The 27,690-nt window shown below is 37.2% G+C and overlaps 1 long non-coding RNA gene across 2 annotated transcripts in view; it reads right to left on the bottom strand.

Annotated features, from left to right (window-relative positions):
* Positions 1-27,690, bottom strand: part of LOC108713425 — a 61,542-nt gene that overhangs the window by 10,706 nt on the left and 23,146 nt on the right. For both annotated transcript variants that reach the window (XR_005961329.1, XR_005961330.1), the window contains exons 2-3: positions 14,669-14,795; positions 5,236-5,590 (exon numbers count right to left, since the gene is read on the bottom strand). This is a non-coding gene — a long non-coding RNA (uncharacterized LOC108713425). The remainder of the gene's footprint in view (positions 1-5,235; positions 5,591-14,668; positions 14,796-27,690) is intronic.

The following is a 27,690-nucleotide window of genomic DNA, read 5'->3' as shown; positions in this document are numbered from 1 at the left end:
AAAACTTGTGTATTATAATAAATAAAGTACCCCCAGTTGCAAAATATGAGGATATTAGAAGTTACCTCGGAGTTCCATGACCTGTATAAAAACACTCGGCCTTCGGCCTCCTGTTTTTATATGGTCATGAAACTCCTCGGTTACTTATAATATCCTTATATTTAACAAGAGGGGGTACTTTATTCACTACATATTGGCATATGGTCTGAAGTCTAAGAGGTAATGTAATAAAAGGCACTAAATTTGACCAGGAGCAGTAACACATAGCAACCAATCAGCAGGTAGAATTTACTGGTCACCTGTTTAAAAGCAAACATGGTATTGGTTGCTATGGGTTACTGCTCCTGGGCAATGGCAGTGGCTTTTATTAAATATGGGGGTATGCCTCCCCAAACCTTCAATTTATCGCCGTTCCCAATATATGTGTGATTGTATACACACTTACCTAAATAGTAAAGGGGTTGTTCACCTTTGAGTTATTTTTTAGTGTGATGTAGAGAGTGAAATTCTGAGACAATTTGCAATTGGTTTTAATTTTTTATTATTTGTGGTTTTTGAGTTATTTAGCTTTTTATTTAGCAACTCTCCAGTTTGCAATTTTCGCCATCTGGTTTCTAGGGTCCAAATTACTCTAGCAACCATGCATTGATTTAAATAAGAGACTGGAATATAAATAGGAGAGGCCTGAATAGAAAGATGAGTAATAAAAAGTAGCAATAACAATACATTTGCAACTTTACAGAGCCATTGTTTTTTAGATGAGGTCAGTGACCCCTCCCATTTGCTAGCTGGAAAGAGTCAGAAGAAAAAGGCAAATAATTAAAAAAAACTATACAAAATTATGAAGACCAATTAAAAAGTTGCTTTAAATTGGCCATTCTATGACATACTAAAGGTATACTTAAAGGTGGCCCACCCTTTAAGATATATGAGCACTTCAGGTGCTTCGTTACAAGAGGAGACCAAAATTAATAGCTATTGGCTATGTTGTAATCATGTTTCCCCTTTTATTATACTTGCTAGAAATCCTGCTCAATTAGAACATACCTAAAATATGTAGTGTAAAATACTCATATGCAGTGGCCTTTTTCAGCAAGATTCAAATTCACCAAATCCAAGAGCCTGGCCTGGCCAAATCCTTAGCTTAAAATTACTTTAGATGACATGATTAATGAAATTCCAAAATGTTTAAACCCTTTCCATATGCAAATTAGGGTTTGAATTTTTTTCTGGGTTCCTGTAAATTGTTTGTGAAAGCTCAGACAAATGCCAAAAAGGTGGATTCGGTGCATCCTCTGCAGTAGCCTACCAAAGTCCTTCCTATCTTGTCTTCCTATCAAGGTGCCATTAAGTTGGGCTGTGGACTAAATACCAGCAAACAATAGTTCACCATAGAAAAGGAAGAGCCTTCGACTAGAGAGGGGCGTCATGTTCTTCCATCAATTCACCGAAATACTACAATGCAGCCAGGAAAAGCAGTGATACTATTAAGTTGTGTATAATACTGGAAGGGAACAGTCTAATTAAGCTCAGTAAAGGATTTAATTAATAAAGGACTAAAAAAGTAGAAGAGTTATATATCTATAGGGCCTCTGCTAAACAATTTAAAAATAACTGATATAATTCAATGTGGTTTCTACTGGACTGCCCTACAACTCTACAGGTATTTTGCACTGTATGCTTTTTGTACCACTCCTATACAGTGGAAAAGATTATCTAGGAGGTAATACAATTGTATCATTATCTGCAGGTATCACGTTTGTGTTGCTCACACGTCGGTCCTCTAGTGCTTGTGTCTCCCATAGGGCATATTCAGGCCAATTCACATTCACATGAGTGATTTTGTCAGTGACCCTGAAAGGAAACGCAGCATAATTTTTTCCCTAAAATTCCATTCAATATTTGCTTTCCATGGGGGATTTCCAAGCTGCTTTAAAAGGCTGGCACAGAAAGCAACATACTAATCCCACATTATAAACACCCTTGTAAATATAAATGAAACACTCCCAAGGATTTATTGCCATTGTATCCATTTGGGTTGCAAGTAGAGAATGAGTTCTGATTGAAGACAATGCCCAAGTGAATTAACTCTCTATCCCTGCCTCTTTCCCCTAAATGCCACAGACAGATGCACAGAGGGAAGCAAATTTCACTTTAGATTTTTTTTAATAAGTTGCAAAAGGGTTTAGACAATTATACTGTCAGTAGACAGGGGAATTATGGCAAAAGTGTGTATGAACAATTGTTCTCTTTTCGACAGCCAAATCTGGTGTGCAAAAAATCAGCATCTATCTGAAAGTCCCAGAATGATATTCTGTTGTTTATTTACAACTCTTTAACCCATAATACATTGTAAAATACCTTTGTCCATGGGTTTTGAAACAGCAATATATAAATAGATTTATAAAATCTTTATTCTTACTAAGTATTGCTAATTTTACAGAATGGTACAGAAAGAGTCAATTGGATCTGTTGTGCTCTGAGCTAAACAGGATCCAGTAGTTTCTAGGTCAGTTTCGGCTGTGGGCATAGAGGGGCCTTCTGGGTTTGTAGAGAGCAAATCTCCTGCTGTCCCCTTAGGTGGGGTGATGACAACTTTCAGCACTGTGGATATACACTGGGGTATTATTTGAAGGGGGCACGAATTCAGGGGGCTCTCTACAGAAAACATATGAGGGAGAAGATCTGTGTGGCAGGAAAAAAATCATAGTTTCCAAAAGCAGTTCTCGGGAGAGAATGTATAAGCAGACATGAACTTTGCTTTTAAATGTATGCTTTTATATTTAGTCTGATGGAAAATACAGCATATTGCATTCAGATTTCATAGTAAAATGTAAATGTATAATTATATTAAGGATGAACGGAATACAGGATTCTGTTTCAAAACCAAATACAAACCCTAGTCATAAGACTTTTTGGACTGAAATTGACAATTCTATTAACAACTATTCACATATTTGATTCTTCTTAAGTTTCAGTCTGCAAATGAGGTCTAGGATTTGGCTTGGTATTCAGAAAAATGGTTTGTGGATGATTTTCACCCAAATTCAAAAATTATGGAATTGGAGGTAGATTTATTATTACTTGTACAAAGGAAATCATTTTATTTATTAAATGATTTGCTTAATATGGAGGCTGTGGCAGATGGCCTTCCTGTAATTCAGAGCTTTCCGGGTAGTAGGTTTCCAGGCATCCCACACCTGTACTAGAGAACCTCACCTGGTACTGTGCTGCATAAATGGGAATCATTATGAAATGACGCCTGCTGCACAACAAAAATTACAAGCACCATCAGTAAAGTCTTCTTGACTGGGGAAAGGATATAGTAATTATCATATTCAAATTGAATTAACCCAATTTGCATAAATCACACACAAAGGCAGCTTGGGATAATGACAAAGTGTCCGTTCTCACGCTCTATTTTGTAATTCTGCCATTTTATATTACTCTCAATCTCAGCTGTCAGGAAAAATGCTCAATATTTACCCTATTGTGCCATTTTCTATAACCCTGGTTACCTTCTTCTTGTGGCTGACTAATCATTTTCTCTTTACACCAACAGACTATGCCACTAAAAAAGAGACAAAACAGAATTACCTAAATCTAGTTCAGCTATACTTATAGCTATAGCTATACTTATTACCCTGGTAAAGCATACGTTAATAATTTTGCATTCAATCCCTCTCAGCATGCAAAGGTCTTGTATTTTTGTCCAAAACGAAAGCATCTATATGATGCGCTGTTTGAAAATGATACATATGATTTGCCATTTTGCTGTGCAACTAAATTATAATTTTTAGAAATTTGCATATGGCAGTTTTTCATTCTTTTAGGAGCTATCATTTAAAAATATACAGCTGTCTTTCTCTTCCTCTTTGTTTCTCCTTGTATATACTGTATACTGTATGGCATTCCAAATAAGTTTCAATTACAGTTAGGTCAGGGGAAATAATTTACAACGGGGACAAGGCACATGCGACTTGTGCAGAACATGCAGGTGGTAATTGTAGAGATCACTGTACATAGAATGCTTGGGACCTGTGGCTTTCCAGATAACGGATCTTTCTGTAATTTGGGTCTTCATACCTTAAGTCTACTAGAAAATCATGTAAACATTAAATAAACCCAATAGGCTGATTTTTGCTTCCAATAAGGATTCATTATATCTTAGTTGGGATCAAGTGCAAAGTATCATTTTATTATTACAGAGATATAGGAAATCATTTTTAAAAATTTGGATGAGATGGCCATTCCATAATTTGGAGCTTTCAGGATAATGGGTTAACGGATAACGGATCCCACACCTGTACAGGTAGCGGGGGCTTTGTTAATGTGACCTTGTATTTAGAAGTAAGCTAGATGTGAGAGTAATTTATCCATTATCATGGATAGCTAAACAAAACAAAACAAAAAGCTATGCTGATAGGTATTGATGGAATTTTATAAATTAAATTGATACTGTTTTGCAACAACAAAAAAGTTTTGTTTGAGTTTAAAGTGGATGCAGTCAATAGCTTGGGGCTGTATTAGCAGCTCTGTCTGGTGCAGCAAAGATCTGCCGTTGATGAGCTGGGGGCAGCGTCTTCCATTTTCACTACAGGCTGTATGATAGCACAGTGCTGCTTTCAGCCTTTCTGAGCTGGTGTGTGTCTCTCTGTGTCTGTCTGAAGGCCTGCCACAATCTATTCACTGGCTCAGACATGTTCCCTGAATGGAGCAGAGTAAATACACAGTTAATTTTATTCTGTGAGTCTACTGTCTGGCAAACACAATTTACAGCAGAGCTGTCCAATATTTATACACATTGGACCAGTTATCTGTAAACCCCCAGTTAATCCCTTAGCTGTGTGCTGTCAAAATGATACACAAAAATCTACTAACCTATGATGTAAGAATTTACTGTTATTCAGAAAGAATAAATGATCTTAAATAATATTATTAACACAAGCCCAAACAGGATGATGCGTCTGAATGCTGTGCTGTGCTTTGACTGTATAATACAGAGTGTCCTTATTTCTGGATACCCTGAACAAGGGTATCAAAGGCAGTGTGACCAGATTCAGCTGTAAGAAGTTCTTTTAGCGCATGACTATGGTGGCACAAGCTGATTGTGTGAATAGTGGACATCCAGACAGGCTTATTAAGTTGGGGTTTTGTGTGACTGACCAATTTTGGCTATGTTGAATTAATTTCTGCTTTTAAAAAAACCCAAATAAAATGAAAGTATTCCCCTACCTTATTGGTTGACCAACAACGGAGGCATCTAAGGAGGCATTAAAATGGCTTGTTTCTTATATATGTGAGGTCCAGTCTGCTTGCCTATCAAGTCCTTAGTGATCACCTATTATACTGGTCATAATTATCTTTTGCCCACCGAGCTTCAAGTTTCCAGCCTGGCAGCACTTTTTTAGCTATATCATCTGATATAATTTTATCAAAAGACTCTCTTTGGTCTCTTCTTAAGGTTGTATTTGTTAATCCTCGCTTATTATTTATTGTCAGGCAGTTATGGGATGCTTGTGATGGCAGTAGATTTTTCTGTAATATTCTTCTCTTTCCCATCATTGCTGTGTCTTAAATTCCTTTCCCCCTAAAATGAAAAAAAAAAAACACAAATTCAAATCTAAATCATAAAAATAGAGCATAAAAATATAAAGCTTACAGAGATCCTATCCATGCGTATCCAGTGGCAGAGCACTTATTGAGGAGTTACAAAAACAAACTGAAGCTGCTTATAAAAGGTGGCACTAAAACATTCAGACTGATCATTTTAAGGTGAACTCAACATGCACAATTTCCCCTTATATTCTAAGGAGAAGGAGGATTTGAGGGTATTTTTAATTGGGGAGTGTATTTGGAGGGAGAAGGAAACAAGTGCAGCAATATCTGCTGTTCAGCACCCTGGACAGCAGATATTGCATCACAGCTTGATGTCTTTATTATTAAGCTTTATTTTATAAAACATGAACATATTCTGCAGTTCTTTATAGAGATTATACATCAGTCACATCAGTCTTTGTCCCAGTAGAGCTTACAAACTAAGGTTGATTTAAATATTGCACAATATTATTAAACAGCAACTTGCAGTCATTTTTTATTATACTTTGCATGTTATGGCAGATTTATTTTCTGAAGGTGATATAAACCTGTCTAATTGCCCATTTTAGCAATTTACTGCAGAGCCCAGAGTAGATAAATAGTTAGCCAACTTTATAAGACTGAGCAAAGTAACTGTGTATCACATGCTCTAGAGTACTTGGTTTATCTGCAGAAAATGTGCATAACTTTCAGAAAACGTGCATAGCGTGTGATGTATAAACTAAAGCTGGCCATAGACGCACGGATCATATCGTACGAATTGAGGATTCGTACGATTTTCGGATCGTGTGTGGAGAGTGCTGACATCTTTCGTCCGGCCGATCCCGCCGGAGCCCATTGCACATCGTTATCGGATCGTTCGGCCATATGGCCGAACGTTCTGATTAGCCCTGATATAGCCATGCTCCTTAATGGCATATCGGGGAAAGATCCGCTCGTTTATCGATGTCGCCAAACGAGCGGATCTTTGCGTCTATGGCCATCTTTAGGCAAAACTGGCACATGGATACAATTATACCTCTGAAAATGCAGTGTATCCTGTTTGATACAATAAATCATAGTGGTGTCCCCCTGTCGAATTGCAAACATACCAGTTATGCCTTTTCTTGTACTTAAGATACAAAGGGGGTGCTGGTCCCCTCTCAGTGCTGTGTTTCGGATTAGGAAGACGAAGAGGCTTTCAAGATGTGCCTGTGTGCATTATTATCATTAGTATGTGACTGGAGATACTCAGTAACCTTAAAGGGGAACTATCGTGAAAATGAGAATTTAATATAAGCTTCATCGTATTAAAATAAGAAAAAACGTTTTAAATACAATCAATAAAAAATTATATATTGTTTCTGTAATAATCAAATTTATCTTCACTATCCCTCTCTCAGCATCTGTTTCTCTTCATTCTTTCTTCATTCAGGAGTTGGGTGTCAGATATTCATTGACAGTTAGATCCAATATATTTTATCTTCCTAGCAGATTTATTAGAGCTCACTCAAACAACTGATTCCAGTACAAACAAAATCTAACAAAATAACTGCCTTTTGCACAAATCATGCATGTAGAGAGACATGATGTCTGGTGATTCTAGTACATCTTCTAGGCTAAAGGAGCCCCTCTATAAGATATATTGGATGTAAATGTCAATGATTATCTGACACCCAACTGCTGCATGGAGAGAGAATGAAGAGAAAGGAATAGTGAAGATAAACTTGATTATTTCAGAAACGGTACAGAATTTTTAATTGATTATATTTAGAAAATGTATTATTTCAGTATGCTGAAGCTGATATTAAATTTTCATTTTTGCTATAGTTCCCCTTTAAAGAAACCGATGCTTCTTTCATCAAACCTTCTTAAAGTGCTACAAAGCAACTGCCAAGATACTTGGAAACAGCAAGGCATACTCGCACTGGAAACTAGCTGAACTCTGTGCAGGCAGACATATAGGTTCAGGGTCACTGACAGCTGACAGCATGAGAAATAGGTCATGGTCCATGTCAGGTGTGTATTCAACAAAACCTGTGCTTGCAACCTCTTGTTTTTCTCCATATATAGTCTCCTTGACAGCTGATGCTATAGTTTTATAAAATCTTATTTAGAACACAACCTTTTGTTTTATGCAGGCTGATCTACATAACCTCTTTCTCACTATAATCTCCTACTATAAAAACTCTATAGCGCGGCCTAGTAGTTCATAACTCCCGTTATTATCTGTTACTCCATATCAGCTCTTCTTTTATAATTGTTCCCATTACCATAAAACCTCTCTCTATAATTCATCCCATTGCAACATATTACCCCATAGTATGACTCTTTATCCACTCTCTTTATAATTCCTCTTGCTGCTCTACAAAATTTGTCTTTAAAAACTCCCACTACTCAATATAAACTAGCCCTGAAATTCCTCCTACTTCTTTATATATCTGTCCTAGTAATACCAATAACCTTTTTCTGTATATTTATAAAGGTATTTACAATTTCAAACTTCAAATGATTTACCTTTTGTGGAAGGAATGTCAGTATTTCTATATCACACATGTACTTCTTTATTACACACATAATGCTATAGCTGATAAGAGATATCCTTATTCTCACAGCATCAGCAACTGACTTATGCCTTATCCCGTGACCCTAGTTATGACCCAGCCCCCACAAAGCCTGGCTTTGCATAACTGATAAATTTGTCTTGCTTACAGTATAACAATGTTACCATCAGCATGTTAGGTTTTGTATGGCTCCAGATACCAGCTGGACCAATGCTCTTATAATAATATGTATACCAAACCAGGCCTGAAAAAAATTAAGCTGCAATAGACATTGTTAGAACGCTATTGAGCCCCCACCTCTCCTCCACCAATACGCCCCCCCCCCCACAACCCTTATCGTGAGAAAGTGAGGAGGACATGTCACTAGAAAACAAGTCCCTTTTCAAATTCATATTAATTTATCCATGCAGTCCGGCTGAGCCACAAGGAGCCTTGTGAGGGGGGCCAGGAGAGGCAGCAGAGGGAGGAGTGGGGGGATGGGGGTTTGTGGGGAGAAGTATGAATAGAATCTCAGACACAATAATGCCATTTATAGTTGGATTGAGCAGACACAATAAGAAAGTGCTGTATGTGTTGGGTGAACAAAATGGCTTCGTCCCAATCTTTTTTCTCTCTCTCATTATATAATAGACATGTATTGTATTCTATCCTCTCTAAACAGAGAATGAGACTCATGTTTGTATAACCATCAGAGAGAAAGAAGTAGAAAAGTATACGCTAGGAGGAGGTGGGAAACCAGGACCTCCTATTATACTATACCAATTTCTCCTATTACTGGCCACAGAGTTTATCTGAAATGGGGGAGAAAAGGAACACTTTCATATTTTGCAGAAGTTCCTGCAATCTATCTGCTGAAGATTTTGTACAGAAGCAGGAATGAGACCGTTTAACTTTACCTTGGTATAAGCTGCTGACGCATGTTTCAGTGAATACTTTTTAATATGTTTTATTGATTGACTTGTTCTGCAAGGCTGTATGTACTGTGTGTCTTTCACAAATGACCTGCAATAAAGAGAATGTCGCAACTGCACTGCATGCACACAGGTTATCTTTTCTCTTCATATTTGCGTGAAAATGGCTGTTACCATATTGTCTACCTAGTTTTAGATATTCTCCATAGACAATTACTGAACAGTATGATCATGAATTGAGGGGATAATGGTGCCTCAAGAGAACTCATCATTTACAGTTTAAACACAATAGCTGGTTGTGTTTTCACTCAGGTATACATTTAATGGGTTTAAAGTATGTGGAGGGTCAGGTTACCACCTATAGCAGTCAGTGGATCGCTACATAGCAATCAATAAGCTTTTGATAAGCTTTTAAACAGAGGAAGCCCAGCTTTATTTTGTATTTCAGCTAAAACTATGACTACAAATATAAATAGATTTCCATACATATGTAATGAACTGGTTGCTTTACACCCAGAACTGTGATATCTATATACTGTACATATAGCATACTACAATCATAGCAAATAATGCAAATTCAGAGCCATGTTACCCAACTTGCAGTTTTAATGTTTCAATATTATTATTCTTTAATAAAAAAAAATAATAATTGTGATACCTTACAGGGTAGGTCCTTCATCAATATGTCAATAATTGTGCAGTACTTGGAGAGTAACTAGTAGGGCTAAGCAGAAAATTATATTGAAAAAAACATGAACCACCAACAAAAGTGGGAAAATCCTCCAGTAACTGCTTATGAACATGTCTCATATAAGATGCACCGTGGCATAATCCTCAAGACTAATATAATTAGATTATAAAAATTGAGATAGCTCCCCTTTTATTTAAAATCTGGTGCTTTTTCTACATACTTTCATGTAGGAACCATCTAAGAATTCCACGCTAAGGCCATTTTAACTTACAGATGATTCTTTTTTTCCGATTTTGTACCATTGCTATCTATAATCATTGAGGTTTTTAAAATAACACCTGCCTTGCACAGACTGGAAATTATATTGCACAAGACAAAGAAAAAATGCAGACCTGACAATCAGACTTATATAAACAGAGAACTGTGGTACAGATATGGACATACACTGTAACAAAATGCATTCTATGAGCTCTGAAAAATTCAGATTAATAGGCAAAAAAACCCTGCATTTTGCCCCAGACTTATTTAATTTAACTATTTAGTTATCTAATTTAACTACAGAGATTTCTTTCTCTATGACTGTTCAGGGGAGCAGGCTGAAAAACGGCATGTCGGCCTTTTGGGCTTTTGATAACAGTCATTGAAGACCTGACATTTCTTTTGTTACCATGCAGAGAACATAAGGAGTTTGTAAAATAGTGTAGGACATTAAATTATATCTCACTGTTATCACATTCACAATTACTTGAATTTTAAAAGATGGAAATTATATGTACAGTGTACAAGTGCTATCTTGACCTGTCTGAAAGGTATTCCATTTACTATTGAAATTACTAAAGATAGTAACCCAAAGGAGTTACCCAACAAGTAATGATTTGATGTGTGCAAACATACATATATAAATACACATTGTAGATATAATATACAGGGCTGCCATCAGGGGGGGGGACAGGGGGATAAGTGTCCCGGGCCCAGGCATGAAGGGGGGCCCGGCAGTACTGCACTTTTGAAAAAGCTGTGCCCCCCTTGAGAGCGCCAAAGCCGTGCAGGCATTTTTTATAGTCCCAAACAGCTGAAATGTGGAAGTGCCGAACAGCCAAAGGACCCGAAGTGGCGAAAAGACCAGATTTCACGAAAATAGCCGAAATTGAAGTCCTGAAGCTGCGAAAAGACCCAAAGTCACGAAAGGAGGCAAAGTTGAATTCCTGAAGCCATGAGTTCAATTCTACTGAACACTAATTTGTGTTTTTTTTTTAATCCACTGGCCACCAATGTATTATTTTAATATTGTATAGGCCCTGCCACCAATGTTTTTTAAAAAAATATCTTTGGGTTTTTTAACTTGTAAGGGGGGCCCTTGCGCCAATGTTTTTTTTAAAAAATATTCTTTGGGGCCCTAATTTTTTTTTTACTTGTAAGGGGGGCCCTGGCACCAATTAAAAAAAAACTTTTATGGGGGCCCTGGCGCTTTTTTTTTAGACTTATAAGGGGGCATGACCATCAATAGCTTTTTATAACTTGTGTGTGTGGGGGGGTTACTTTTTTTAGCGCTGACGTCTGTGTGGTCTTTTAATTGTGATCTGGGTGGGATTTGGGGTGGGGCTTGGGTGCTAGGGTGGGCGGGGCCCGGGAGGCCAAACAGGCGGGGCCCGGGAGGCCAAACATTTTGTTGTACGGGGCCCTATGATTTCTAATGGCGGCCCTGATAATTTATGTATGCAGTTCAGGCTTTTTCACACATTAAATGCCTCATTTACTGCACTATAACCATTTTCCTTTAAAAAATAAAAAGATACTGCAATGCTTCAAGATTTATAGGAATGCCTAAACCAGGTTTCGGTTATACAACATAATCTTATTGTCTTAATCTTAATCATACTCTCTCCTGTGTAATTCTGCAACAATACATTAGATGAATGTAAGTCCTTTTGGCAACACCTTTCCCTGTGGCAGTTTTATGATTTATGTCTTTCAGAAGCTACTGTAATAGTAGCCCCAATCTCCATTATGTTTCTCTTGATGTATTTGTGTAGCCTGTGAAGTGTTTTTTTTTTATTGCTAAACACAAGAGTGTGCTGCATAATAATAATTTTCTCACAAATATTTTTGTTCAACTGGGTCATTTGGGGATGCAACATTACTTGTAATTCAAAGCAGACAGCACAATCTTCAGTAGGCAGGACCTATTTCCTGCTCAATCCATGCTGACGTGTAGTATGTGTGTATTTCTTTAATTATATGCTTGTGTGCATAAAAGTTTTTTAAAAATTATTGGTGGCCAGGGGCCTATATAGTGTTAAAACAATACCGTGGTGGTCAGGGGTTTAATAGCAAACAAACAAAAAAACATTGGTGTTTAGTGGAACTCACCTTAGGCTCCTTTTGTGGCTTCGGGTCTTTTTGCGGCTTTGGGGCTTCAGCTTCGGCTCCTTTCGTTGCTACGGGTCTTTTCGCGGCTTCATGACTTTAACTTAAGGTCTTCAACTTCAGGTCTTTTCGTGGCTTTGGGCTTCTATGGGGCTTCGGCTCAGTTTGTGGCTTCGGGTCTTCAGCACTTCGGGTCTTTGGGACTTCTAAACTTCGGAATTCGTATCTTATTCGGACTTCGGAGGTTCGGCGGCGTACCCCCTGTGCCCCCCTGAGTGTAACTTACAGTACAGTGCTGGGGTCTTGGGTTTTATTCCAGAGAGGAAACTAGCTACAAGGAATTAGTATGGTCTCCCAATGCTTGTGTGGGTTTTCTGTTGTTACGTCAGTTTCCTCCCACACATAAACATACTAGAAGGTTAATTTGCGCCTGATAAAACTGACTGTAGTGTACGTAAAAGCTCTGCAGAACAAGTCAGCATTATATAAATAAACAACAATAATGCAACTGGAGGTAGCAGCTCTGTATGCTGTATATATAAATATATATGTATCAGCTCCATTGTTGCTGGTGTAAGGAAGCCAAACTGTCATTCATAGATGTGAGTCACCCAGGCTGTCAGAAACTGATCTGTGCTCTACAGCACAATATTCTCAGGAGTTACACCTCACTAGCTCTGTAAGTATAAAAGCAATGGAAAATCACTGTGTCTCCCAGATTAACTATACTCAATTTTTATTATTTGTGTGTAGCATTTCACTTAATCAAAATACTATTTGCATATACAGGTATTTCATTTGTAATGTTTACATTTTCTATTAACAGGTACTGTTCCATTCTTAAAATAGTTTGTACTGTAAAATAAAAACTGATTCTATTCATAAATAAAATATAGTACTTTTAGTAAAACGCTTCAGCTTTTACGCCGAGTCCCTTGCTGACACAGGTATTTATTATCTTTAAGGGTTAGAAGAATAATATATTTTGCTCAAGTTGAATCTCTCTCTGTCTGTTTTCGTTTCAAGATAGTGATGGGGCCGCTATACTAATTCATTAGATAGGGCTGCTGGGGGAAAAACATTTGAATTCCCTTGAAAAAGATTCAGAAAAGGAGAGAGGTTGTTCTGCTATACAGTATACTTATAGTACAGAGGTAAATAAGTAGTAGAAGAATATTAAAGATATAGAAGTATCCATTAAAGATCTTAAAGCTGCAATGTTTTGAGTCGATCTGTTTTTATATCTGAACTACGTTTGGATTAGAAGAGCACATAGATTTTGCTCTCTTAGTGCTCTTGTACTCAGAGCTGTGGAGTCGGAAACAATTTTGGGTATCTGGTGCCGGTTTCAGGAATTTTTGCAGTTTCTATAATAAATAAAATAAAAAGCCACAATGATATAGACTTAGTTATAGATTAAACCCAAACTTGAACTGTATCCCTCATTCATGTTGACAGGCTTGGATGGCCAATAGGGTAATGTGTCAGCTTCCCAGCCAATAGTTCTTTGGTTTGTTCCTAAAAGTAGACACCATGTTCATATAGCCTTAAAATTGCTGAGCTTTGGCAGTGATAAAATGGCTTGTATGTTGTGTACTTAACTTCTTTCAATCCGGATGTACCTTAAACTGAGGAGTCAGAGTTGGAGTAGTAGAAGGATTTATGTACCAACTCCACAGCCCTGTTTGCACTGGCATTTTGGTTAAATGACACCAATTACCATAATAATGCACCTATTTTAAATCATAGTTACTATGTTCTGCTTTATAGCTGTATCATAACGCAGTTCTGTGCATTGAGAACTGGATATAACAATCACTACATTTAATTAACTGGTTGCAGACTGACAATAAAGTGTTAGCTGATGAATGTTGGCTGTATTTAACTGGGAACTCACTCCACTGTGCAAATGCTGGTCTGTCATTCATCACTTCTACTCACTTCTACTCAGTGTTGTATGCTGTATAGATAAGCTATATAGATTACACCACAATAGTTTCTCTGCATCCTTTCCCATTGAATCCAACAGCTAAGATATTACACGGGTTCGATGCCTAATTCTAATATTTCTGAATGTTGTCAAATGCTGCTATGTAGTTTCTTTCTTATTTGTGCTAGGTGCATTGAATTGACAAAAATGCCTCATTTACTCAATCGTTGCTCTTGACCTGGGTGGATTATAATGGCTTATGTTTCCCTTATTAATACTTTATTCAGAACTCGATAAAAGCTGTTATGTAGCTTTCTAAATCTGACTTTCATCCAATGCACCAAATTGGAAAGCTTTTGCATGTTCAATGTATTTTAGATGTACACACCAATTTATTGAATGGCACTGCTGAATATGTTGGCCCTGTATAACTAGGTGTTTTATAATTGTTTTAAGGCAACAAGCAAATTCAAAGAAACCTTAAACTTATTTGATATCTGACTTGCATGTTCAAAACTAAGAAAGAGGGTCCGGGATAAAGATATGACGTAGAACTAAGAACTGTTATCTTTGCAGATAAAACCAAGTCCTAAAATAGCATTACAATTTTGATTTAATAAGCACTCACGTAGATCAGGTGCAGAATGAAAACCGAAGCACTTTTTTTTGAGCCGAGTAGATTTTGACCTCATCAACACTCAGACTGGCCACAGGTCACGCCTTTCATATGGTAATTAAGTTCCTGCACTGTTTTCCTAAAGAGAAGGAAAAAACAAAAGCACCAGAATGTTACAAGCAGGGTGGAAAGGAGGGGGTGCTGCTTGCTGAAAAGAACATAATGTTACAGTACATATAAACCATCATGATAATTAGTGAGAAGAATTAGAGGGGTACAATGAAGGAAATCTGCTGGCGGTATACAGATTATGCATTGATGTTGGCTGGAGTTAATTAAGGAAGTCCTCCCGCTAAATCTGAAAACAATGTTAGTTAGTTTATTGCCCCCTCATTAGAAGGCAGCCTGATCTACATACATGAACTGTTTTAAACGGCCAAACTACACGAGGCATACATAACAGAATAGCAGAACCAGTAGTATTACCAAATAGTAAAGCATTACAGCATCATATTTCAAAATACTTGTAAATAAAACGCAAATGTAGAAGAATTTTAAACCTGTTTTTGAGCAAAAATTGTAAAATCCATTCAATATAAAATGAAAAAGCAAACGCTTATGGTACAAACCACTTGCCACAAAAGGATTCTGGGTCAGCAGAAATTAGTGTCACTCATCTTTATACTAATATATGCATAAAATGAATCTGTGGCCTGGTGCTGATAGAGGACACAGACTGTGTATATATTAGTGATGTGAGCAGGGCTGACCTCAGCGGGGTGAGATGTCTTTTGGGCGTGAGAAAAACTCTGAGACCATTTTCACAGCTGTTCAGAGCGTCCCATTGAAACGTCGAGAGCAGAGTTAACCGTCTCCCCCCTCCCTACCTCTTCCCATTCATTCTGCTAACCCTCTTTGAGAGATCCTTAAAAATACACCTCATTACTCAGGGCTGCTTGTATTCAAGATCCTGTAGTGCTCCTGTTATCTTAGTGATTCCCTGCAGTTTCCTTGCTTTTTTATCTGTTTTTTTTTTCCCTTAGGAGAAGCACATTTGTACCAGGCTCCAAACTGTCAAAATAAAATCTAAAATTCAAATGTAGTAAATTGCTTGATAATAGGTATCTTTGTTTTTTTTTCCCATGAAAAATATTAAATGATTGTTGCATATGATTTATTGGCAATTAATTAAAATAAATTTTTATTCTCAGTGACAATGATAAATCAAATCTGCTACTTTGAGATGTTTTAAATGCAATTGTTAGAAAACAAGTGTAAAGGGTCACAAAATGTACTTGTTTTTTTTAATGGTTTACAATTTCTTAAATCATAAATCATACTACATATTTTTTCAGCTGCCGCTGTTTAATAAATGGTTCACTATATGACATTGGTATAAAAACAAAAGTGCCCAGTTAAGTGTAAACAACATTTATACTGTAGGTTTCAAACTGAGCCATTATTGTGCCATCAAGGTGGTGGAAACAATTTTTATAAGGATTATCAATGTATATTTATATATTTGTAATTCAAGTTCACGTAGCAACATGAAGGCAATATAATGCACATTGCATTCTGGAGCATATTTATGAAAATACATTTTTACAATGCACTGTTTACACTGTCGACTGCAATAAATGGTGCATGTGTATGCTTTAAATATGTTATTTTGCATAATCTTATCTGGTTTTGATAAGCCTGTGACAGACTACATAAGGTGCAATATCTCTGCATACACACACATTGGACACAGGACTTGCTCAACTTAACTCAATTTAAAGAAAAACTTGCTGCAAGAGACTCATTTTTTCTTCTGTTGAATGTGTGATTATCTGTTATACCAAACTAGTTGAATTTTGTTTGTAATTGGCTATAAATTTTAATAGGGCCTAACTATTAAATGTTGACAGAACCAGCTTCCTATCTTTATATTAAATACAAGCTTTTTAGCAATGCAATTGCTTCTCATTGGGATTGTGGGGGGCAACAAAGACGTCTACTTAAAGGTTGCAGTAGGGTGTGGAAGATGTTTTTCTGTAAATGACATCTGAGTTTATATTTTACACATGTTTCCCCTGTCTGATGCTACAGTAATATATGCAGGCAGGAGATTAAAATGACAGCTAGTGCTTATTGTGTGGATATACTTTTTAACCCGATGTGTCATAAAAGCCTATAGTATGGAATGGGAAATTGTGAAGTCACTGCATCTTTCATTTAATGGAGCAACTATAAGAACAAATCATGCAGCGATGTATGTATAGGACCAAGTGCATTCCCACCATGCATTTTTTATAAGCAACCATTAAGGACACATTTGCAGTGTTCCTGTGTGACAAGTACAGAAGTAACATTCTTCAAAGGAAAGGGATCAGTCTTTCCACTGAATTCTGTCTGGATTATGTAGATGTATGTAGACAATCTCAGGCAATAGTATCACCATTTACAAAAGAAGAGATAATTTGTGAGCTAGCTTCATCCCCATGCTGTCAGTTACAAAGTATGGGCAAGCTTTGCATCCTAGAGATTCTGAGAATAGGTATTCTATTAGCAATGGTATCAGGAAAATATTGCACTTAGCCAAAAGGGTAATAACATGTAATGAACAACGATCAACACATACAATTTTTTTTTTGTTATTTATACATATATACAGCAAATGGTGTCTTGGCAAGTTAGACAAAAAAGGAAAGTTTGGGCAGAGGAAGTCCAAACTGCAAATATAAGTGGGTATATGAAACTGTGTTACTATATAATACATTTTGTTTGGCTCAACCTGATTATGCAGATTAAGTTAGCATCGACTGTAGTGCTGGAGTCTGTCAAGGATGGTAAGTCATCAGTAATGAGACAAATAGCTGCATAGTAAGTATTGCTGTGTAGTCAGTACTTGTATGGCTGATGCTCAACCCTGGCCAGTAAGGTGGAGACATGGAGACTTTCTCTAGCAGAAAGCAAGTATCCCATGGGGTTACAATGCTGGGCCACAACCTTATATTTAGAGTTCCCTTTCCTAGAGTATTTATATAGAAAGGGCACACATATGGCTGGGATGTTACAGCCAACAAAGCTAATAGCTTAATATCCCCTTATTATAATGTAATATAACGTAATAATTATTTAAGAATGACCCATATTGCAAACTGGATATAAAATAGCTTTTTATCTATATTACAACAGCCATGATGTATTACTGAGAGGGGCACTGTCAAGCTTCAATTCTTTAGGAGATAGGATTTGGGGGCTATCAAGTCTGGAGGAAAAACATCAACCATTGCCATGTGGGGAAAGAGTGCTTCGGCACTGCAATGTGAAGTTTTAGATTTTTTTCTGAAGCACTTTTGTGTTTCTGCTGCACCCCTGCCCCATGTATTTTTTTTCTCATTTCTATCAGTAGTCAGCCAAAAAATAGGGCAGCATAAAATGGAAGGGGTTTAGGATAAAATTGATCTCCAACTAAGATTTATGGACTGATTTTCAGTTCGCTTGGCTTTCTTTTTATAGGATCCTGACTTCTATTGGTTCCAGCCAAGGCAGGCAGTAGGAAAAGAGGAAGCCCACAGGAATGCTCATAGGAAGGGTGTAAGTTAGATATAGTATGGATGCCCCAGCTTCAGGTCGCCAGCCAAGCACTACTTTGTTTGGCTTTCAGGAAATGTTGCAGCTCAACAACATAGGGATTGAATATCTCTATTGCATATCCTACAAATATTTACAAAGTGTAAGTCAATTTTTATTGACTTACAACAAAGAACAATCTACTTCTGCCACCTAATAACCATTTTCTATCTTCTATCTTTGTTTCCCTAAACTTTATTACTTATACAACACATGGAATTATTGAGCCCAACCTAATAAAACGAACAATGTTAAGCAGTGATTTAGTTACTACTTAGTAGCCACAGTGTACCTGCCCTGCAGAATACTCAATCTAAGCTTGGTGCTTGAGGCACAGGGAGATTAAAACAAAGACTGTACACAAGTGTTTCTTTTGCACTTCTTACTTTTTACCAAATACATTCAAAATTGGAAAGAACAAGCCACCTAAGCATATCCAATATAATTAGAATGTATTAAAAATGTAAACTTATACGGTTTTACTTATGTCTCTAAAGCATCTTTGGTAGTACAAAAAGGTATAGGTTTGGCTATTATTGCTGTTTTAATAGAAGAGGGGTTGTATATGTCTTAATTATCCAAAAAAACATTGGTTAATTGATGACCACCATGATGAATCAACATGGCTGTAAAGTCTTTTGAGGAATAAAATTTGTGGCTCTGCCCTTATATGTATTCTCTCACAAAACGCCATTCCTGTTTATCCGCTCATTTCTACAAATCAAAATGAGTGTAAAAAAGGCATGCACTGTGAGCAGAAAGAATGGACAAAAGCCTTTATGCATGAATGTGTAGTCTTGGGAGTCAACATTGGTTTCTGCAGAATTCCAGTAGCTGCCCGAGTGCCCGGGTGTATCACATACAAGGAAACGTTCCCTAGGAGATGGCACAATACAAGTGGTGGAAGTTGATAAAAAAAAACAATAAAGGGCTGGGAGAAGCGGAAAGGGCAGAGAGGTGTAAAACAAGGGAGGGAGGGATACAATAAATAACATAGCACAAAATGAAGATTTATACATAGATATGCCAGTCTGGATAAATGTCCTATCCTATCGACCATATAGATACAAAAGAAAATATACACTTTCAACTCAGTATACTGTGGCTACTACATCAGAATTAAACTCAGGACCCTAGTGCTATTCATTGAGCCTCCATGATGTACTATTTACAAACAGATTAGAAGCAAGGAAATGCTCTGTAGTGAGCATTTCCTTTAGCTTTCCAATATATCCACAATCTGTAAAACTCCTATTTCAAAGAAAATGTTCAATTATCAACATATTTTGCCACATTTTTTCTACCCACTTAATTAATTTGTTGAATAACTGTCATCTTGTAAAAGTAATGTTATTACAGTTACATTTTACTTCAGATTTTTATTTCAGTACCTATATTACCATCCCCTCCACCTTCCCTTTAGTATGGGATCACCATAACTGCACTGGATGCATATATTAGGTTATATTTGTTACTGCCAAGTGACCAAACTGAAGTTTAAATCTTGGTAAATGAGCAATTCAGTAAGCTGAACAAGGAATTTCCAATCCTACACAAGCAATCCCCAAAGAAGGGTTTATGTATTCAAGGCACAATCTTGGTAGAAAGGCCTGCTGCTCAGAGCACAGGCTACACCATGTCTTCCTCCTGTGCTGCGATTTTACCCGTTGCTGTGATATATATTTTTTTTGGAAGAAAATGGGAATTACATACATTTTAACGCTCCTCTATGCAGAGAAGGCAGTGGGCCTCCAGCTACCAACTGTCGTGAGGAATTATGGAGAAACAAGAAACTCCACCCAAGGATCCTATGTGCATACTGCAGAGGGGAACAACCCCCTCTTCTCTACTGGACCAGAGTGGCCCCTTCCTGATGTGACAATGTGAAAGGGCCAGACGTTTGCATGTCTGCTTTTATTTTCCTTATTCATTTTAGTTATCGTCCACCCACCTCTAGATCTTGTTCATTCAAACACTTCATCATTTCTCTTTCCTTTCACCTCCAATCTATAGTCATATGCATTAAATATTTATTGAAACACATGTTCACACACAAAACATATATTGTGATATCTTAACTGAATGCCCGGGTGCTGATCGTCAAGTATCTGGGAGGGAAGAAAAGCTCTGCACAAAACAATGCCACAGATTGTAGAATGGGGGCAATCTGCAGTGCTTTTTATTGATGTCAGTGAGAAGCAGTTATCACCCAGAAACAGGCCTTAGCACTTCCCATTAATGTGAATCCGTGAAACATCCATGAAGGGTGGAGTGAGAGTCACAGCCCTAATCAAATTTTTATAAAATTTTTATTTTTATCTGCTCCCCCTTGTACCCTAAACAGCTTCTTACCTATCTGCTATACAAATATGGACCTTTCAGGTCGATTGCAACTTGAATGGTCACCCCATAGCTAAATATATATACTGTATATAATAGTTTACTGATCTGAATTATATTTTTGTCCCTTGACAGAGATATCCACGATTATCTAATTAGAAACCCTTCTTATTGTGCGATAGCTGCGACTCTGCACTGTACCTGCTATCCTGCTGAATGTACCCAGTGTCAGCATTAATAAAAAAAAAACTCTGTTGGAGAAAGAACTATTACATTGCCTTTCTATTGAGTTATATCTTTTCTAAGTCATGTAAGCATTTCAGAAATGATCTATATAGAGACATATGCCTAGATTTAAGTTCTCTTGGATGGATCTCTGTGATCTCTATTATCAGCACTGAAGAAAGGTGGTACGCATATTGGTGCTTTGTCAGGCCCGGATTTGCGGCAAGGCCGCATAGGCCTGGGCCTAGGGCGGCAAAAAAATAGGGACGGCATGCCGCCCAGCCGCATTATGGGGACGTGTGCGTCCCCATTCAATTACAGCAGCTGCGCCGGCGTTCTTTCGCCGGCGCGCTGGGAAGGGGAGGTGTAGGTGCGCGCTAGGACCGCGCGGCCGCCTGGTCGGACCGCGCGGCCTAGGGGCGGCTGTCATTGAAATCCGGCGCTGTGCTTTGTAAATTATATCATGAATACATATGTAAGATGTATATATTTTATATGCATTAACACAGAAGTAAACACTTATTTACTACAACTCAAATTTATCTCATCTTTTTATTAAACCGAGCTTGACTAAACTCCCATTCATGATTTTATCTTTATAAAAAAATAACTTGAAAAAGTCGGGTCGGGAGAAGACTCAATAAAATCGAGCGCAAACTCAGATTGTACAAATGTTTTAGATTTCACAAATCAATTTTTCTGGGTTATCACCTGAAAACCCAGAATTGTGATTATCGGACTAAACCCAGTGCAGATCACAATATCTTCAAATTGTAAAAGGGACATCTACCATTGAATTCTAGATGACTTCTGCAGGTTTGAGATGGCGGATTTTCAGATTTGGATTTTTAACCGTCTTTCCTGTTGTTAGTGCATCATGGTTTTTTCTATATCTAATTTTAATCTCTCTGCAATTCTCTCTTGTCCTGCCTTTTCTTTTATTCCCCATACACTGCAATCTTTCACATTCCTCTGGTCTCCGGTCTTATCACTTTTATATCAGTGACCTCTCTTCTAGTAGTTTATAGCAATCATTTCAGAACAGAACTTTCTACCTCAACATAAAACGGCACTTCTATGTTATTTTTTTTATTTTATTTTTTTTACTGTGACAGATTTTGCTTCCATAGGTAGTTTCCGTGTAACACCAAAACTCAAGAGGGGATTTGCCAACACAAATATCATATTGCCCAGTGTTATTACCCATAGCAACCAATAAGTTCTTTGTTTTAACTGTCTAACTGAAATTGGCTGCTATGAATAACCTCATCGGTGTAATTTAGGACCTGGGTTTATGCACAAGGCCCAAAATCTGGGACAAAGTTATTCAGATCCTTTTTTTTGTTGTACTCTTAGATTAGAGGAAGCAGGCAGTTATAGTTGTAGATTACATCCCTATAGCACATAATTTCTACTATCGGCTTTGAGACATCCTCTTATTTACAAACATAGCAACAAAATGATTTTCTTAGGAACTGATGCCCATTCATCTAACTATTTCTATTAAGCAAACATATATAACTTATTTCCAAGTTCCTACAGGCAAATCTAGGACAGCAGCCATTCATTGTAGTCTAGAGGGGTCCTGTTTAAAAGACTGAACTCTTAGTTTGACAGTTAATCAAAGGTACATCTCTTTCCTAAAACAAATTCTGGAAGTCATGGCTTAAATACAAATGAAAGGAAGAAAGTACAAACACCAAGCCCCACAGCTAGATCTGAATATGTCTTTAAAGAAAAATAAAACATATGAGCGTTCAAAAATCCTGGAAGCCCTACAAGTCCTTACCCTGTATTTCTAAATGACAGAGAATACATTTTTGGGTGTTATTTCTAGGGATGCACCGAATTCAGGATTCAGCAAGGATTCATCTTTTTTCAGCACGATTTGGATTTGGCCGAAACCTTCTGCCTGGCCGAACCGAATCCTAATTTGCATATGCAAAGTATGGTCGGGGAAGGAAATCACGTGACTATTTGTCACAAAACAAGGAAGTAAAAAATGTTTTCCCCTTCCCACCCCTAATTTGCATTTGCAAATTTGGATTCGGCCAAATTGTTCCAGAAGGAAAACAGGCAACATCACTGGTGATGTTTATCTCCAGTGACACCACAAGGAAATCAAAAAATGGAATTAAAAAATACACATATGTTTAGTTAAGAATACAATTGTTCTGCAATACTTCTGAGGCCATATCTAAGACAGTCTGACCCTCATCAATGCCAAGCAATTAAGAAAATACAACCCTGAATGGTGGACCTTAAATAACAAGGGATAACAGTTGCTTATAGCAATAGAGCAATGCAAGCAACATGCTAATAATAACATAATTACTAAAAAGTGTTGGAAATATATTTATTGGTACATAATAAAACATGTGCCAATGTGATGCAGCCTCTTTAATTCTCAAGCATGAGGAGTGACAAAACAAATTTCAATTCAATGTGATGCAGTCTCTTTAATTGAATGGATCTTGGCAGCTTCAAGCTTCACATTTATTCCTTGACAAAATTGATAAACATTAAAAATCTCTATTTGCCTTTTCGACTTTTCATGGATGCTTTATTTAAAAAATACTTTTACTTTCTACCTTAAAAATCTAAAAAATGTTCCAACCTAGCTGTGATCAGATTATGATTATTATTTACATACCTTTTACCTGTCCCTTATTCTCCAGGACCAGTAGGGAATTACAACTGCAAATAGGGTAGAGCTTACCAGTTACTAGGCATGGTTTGGGATGATGGAACATTCAGGTATTCTGGACGGTATGAATTTAATGCACAATATATATATATATATATATATATATATATATATATATATATATATATATATATATATACTTCTTAATGTGTTAGGTCAGAACATTAAAAAGGTTAGTGCTAAGTTCTGTGTATAAATAAGCACTGCAACTTCTCTTTTATCTTTCTCCCTTCGGCAGAATGAACTTGCTGTCTGTGATAGAAGACAATGAAGAACTGCTAACATCCAGTTAAGTTGCTGCAAAACAAAGGAAATGGCTAGGAGCAAATCTAAATGTAAGGTGAATGTCATATTTTCTTTATATCAAGCCTCCACATAGATTAGAGTTCGGCTATATATACATATATACTCATAGCTAGCACACATGTTCAAGCAAAGCAATGTATCCAGTGCTGCTGGTTTAATAGGACCGATAGAGCTGTAAACCCACTCCCAAACTGCTTTTAAACTATGGATGCATAGTTGGCTACAGGAACTCAAAGAATGAATTTGCATTTCTCTGACCATAATTCTTTACATGAGGTATCAACCTTCTTCTCTTTGGCTTTACAGCAATGCTATATGTGTAGCATGAGGCATATGAATACATCTATTTTGCCTCATTTTAGCCCACCAGACCTTTCTGGTTGTTCTGTTTGGCCTTCCTTAAGTACAGACCATCCACACCAAACAATATATGTCTATGTAACTTAACTAGATAAATAAATCAGGCATTCTTTGGGTAGGCACACATACAGTATATATCTTTTTAGCTTTCTTCCTTATTAACAAAATTGGCTTCAAGCATAATTTTTACCATAATCAGGGTAAAATACCGGTGCAGTAGCAAACCTAGCTACTCCCATGTTCGAAAGATCCTTTGTTTTTAAGTTATTGAATATAACCATGCATTTCACCAGCTTCATGACAATTTGATCACTATACACACTTACTTATCTATTTATGCAGTTCTTCATTACTTTTGTTGAAGCAACCAGCGTTGCAGTCCCCACTCATTATTATATCCAACGTTATAAGCCCATAGGGCTTTGTTGAGAATAATTTAAATTATACATATTGAACAGCAGAGTATTAGCTGTACGTTCAGCAGAATGATGGTTATTTATAGCATTAAGAAAATACGATGTGTATGTGTTGAAATCAAAGAATACTAGCAATATGCTGAGAATCGTACAGTTCCAAAAGGCTCCATGCTCTGTATAGAAGACAAACAATCTCACTACCAAGGCTTGCTTATCACCATCAGGCGGTGTTGCTAGGAGACTAAGTTTGCTCATAATGAAGTGCATAAAATTAATGATACTTGCTCCAGCTGCTATTTTGAGCAGAACGCTCCTCGAAATTTGACTGAGAAAGAATGATTCTTAGAAAGAAACACTTGCATCACCTGCCTTTCCCACCTCTCCACAGTCAAAACAAAAACGAGGATCAATTACATTAGTGCACCTTAAAAATTTTATTTTAAAGGAGAAGGGCAAGGCCCTTCAAAGAAATATAGATTTATGGGAGTGCCAATGACATTGGTTTGGGGAAAGCTTACGGTTATGTAATAAAAGGTGCAAAGTTTGCTATGGGTTAAATCACCTATAGTATCCAATCAGCAGGTATATACGGGACACCTGTGTAAAAGTAAAAATCTTATTGGTTGGTATGGGGTTCTGTACCTGGGCAAATTTTGCTCATTTTATTACATATGGAGGAATTAGTTGTCTGAGCAGATTCTCTTGACCTTATAGCATCATGGTGGCACAGTGTGTATGTACTAGAGGTATGAGAAGTTGTGGGTAGATGTTTTCAAAACATGAGCTTTTAATGCAAGATGCTCAGCAGTTTTATGTTCCAGAAAACCACTGATTTTCGTATATGCTGTATATATCTTCCACAGTGTGGCACCATCTATCACTGGAAGTTGAGCTTGCACCTTGGGGACTTGGCAACTTACCAGAGCCTGCTTTCTGCAGCCCTCTGGGGCCTCAAGTAAGCCACTGTGGTTGGCAAAGTGGGATTGTATATTCAAGTGAGTTCAAAACATGCAGCACAACACAGCCCCTGGCAAACCTCTAATTATTCTTACTTTGAGGATTATGCCCTTCTGTTTTTTTGTATGAAGCTAAGGGAAATGAATTTCATTAGCACATTTCTGCCTATACATGCAGCAGTAACACACATCTGGAAGTGAGAAATGTACAGTGCTTCCTTTAGGGGATCAGGAATGATGATCATACATACTGGAAATATTTCTAAAGTGCATGGGATTGATGGGGTTAATGCTGAGCCTTGTAGTTGTCAGCTTCACTATTACAGACTGTACAAGGTAAACCCATAATCATGCTGACGTGATCTAAAGTATTAAGGGGCTGCAAATTGCTCAGTTTATGAGGCTGAAACAAAAGTAATTGAACTGGTCAGCCCAATATGGTAAGTTGAAGACAAAAACAGCCTTGTGTGTGTGGTCCAGATCTACATTTTAACTTGACTTTACTTACACTTACAAGCTGAGTGGCCTGTGCAACTGGCCAGTACACTTGCTTGTGCCCTAATGTAACACCCTGATTTACTCTTGTAGGGAGAATCCATGGTGTCATAACAGGGAAATATTGCATTCCAGCATGTAAAATACTTCTAAACCATCTGGGTGGTGCTTACATCTACTCACCTTACAGGTATCTTGGTGTATGAGTTCTAGATTGTTCAGAACATTGATATCATTAAGGCTGCACCTCAGCAATTAATGAGGAAAATTCCAACACTTCCAAAGTGCACATGTGTAGTAACCCATAGCAACCAACCAGCTATTAACTTTGATCAGTCAAATGCACGATAGGCTAATAAAAACAGATACCGGATTGGTTGCTATGACTTCCTGCACTTGTGTTTTAGGAATATCTTTCTTTAGTATTAATATTATGATGATATTTCTGTATAGCACCAATATGTTAAGCAATGGTTTACAGAGAGATTGTTCGTCACTGGCCCCAAGCATGGAGGATATTACAATATATATTTGCATATTTTTAACATTCCCTATCACAAACACACATGCAATATGGTCAGTCTTAGCTGCCTGTATGTTTCTGGAGTGTGCATGTAAAATGATTTCATATTTTGGGAAAGATTGTTTCATGTTAGTCATTTTTTAATAAATCTTGCCACATTATTTATTTAAAAAAAGAAAAAAAAAGACTCCAGGACAACTGGCAACTACCTTTAGATAAGGTAGTTGCCAGTTGCCAGTACCTTCACCTGGTAGGAATATAATGGAAACCATAAATGAATTAATTAGGGTATGTACCTGTGATTAGTACATATGGTGTGGGCCTATTCTTTCCACTGCACTGCAATCCATATCTTAAACATACGCATGCTTCCTTTTAGGTCTTTACCAACATATATGGAGAATAATACTAAAATGATCTCAATCCTTATAGGAACAACCTTGCACAGAAGAATGAGATTAAATTATATAAGCATTGCCAAGCCACCACCTCGAATAGTTATTCTGAATAGCAAATTAGCTAAATCCCAGCTCCAGTCTGTACTAAAATAAGGGGTACACCTACTTCTCTTCCACCGCAGGTCCTTCACTTCATCTGCACTGCTGCAAAGTGAGGAAAACATGGTGGCTTGTGCCTATTTTCTTTACTCTGACCCCTAATACCCTATAATTCTACCATATATACCACAATAGTAACCTTATTCTTAATCTGACTAAGGGACATAATTATAAAAACATATCTAGCTGTTCAAGAATTGTTTCCTTCACCCCCTCTATTCTAAACCAGACAAGCACATAATTATCCATGTCAGTGTGCAAAGGCATATTTTTCAAAAATTAAAAGAAAAGTAAGAACCCATTGTAACAAACTTCAACCAGTACTGGGACGTATACATATGTTTCGCATTCTGGAAACCTAGAATATTTTAGCGATTGTTTCTGGGCCACCAAGTCCATGTTGTGATCATGATGCTGGTCTGCTGTGTAGAAGGAGGAACTGGTTTATACGTTCGGTTGTCTAGCTTTATGACATTAGATATACTCATACAGCTAGGTAACCAAAGACAGAAACCAATTCAAAGCCAGGAT

The sequence above is a fragment of the Xenopus laevis genome, chromosome 1L (genome assembly GCF_017654675.1).
Source record: "Xenopus laevis strain J_2021 chromosome 1L, Xenopus_laevis_v10.1, whole genome shotgun sequence".
NCBI classification, from domain to species: domain Eukaryota; kingdom Metazoa; phylum Chordata; class Amphibia; order Anura; family Pipidae; genus Xenopus; species Xenopus laevis.
Note: the sequence above shows the minus strand (reverse complement) of the source record. Positions and strands in the feature narration are given on the sequence as shown.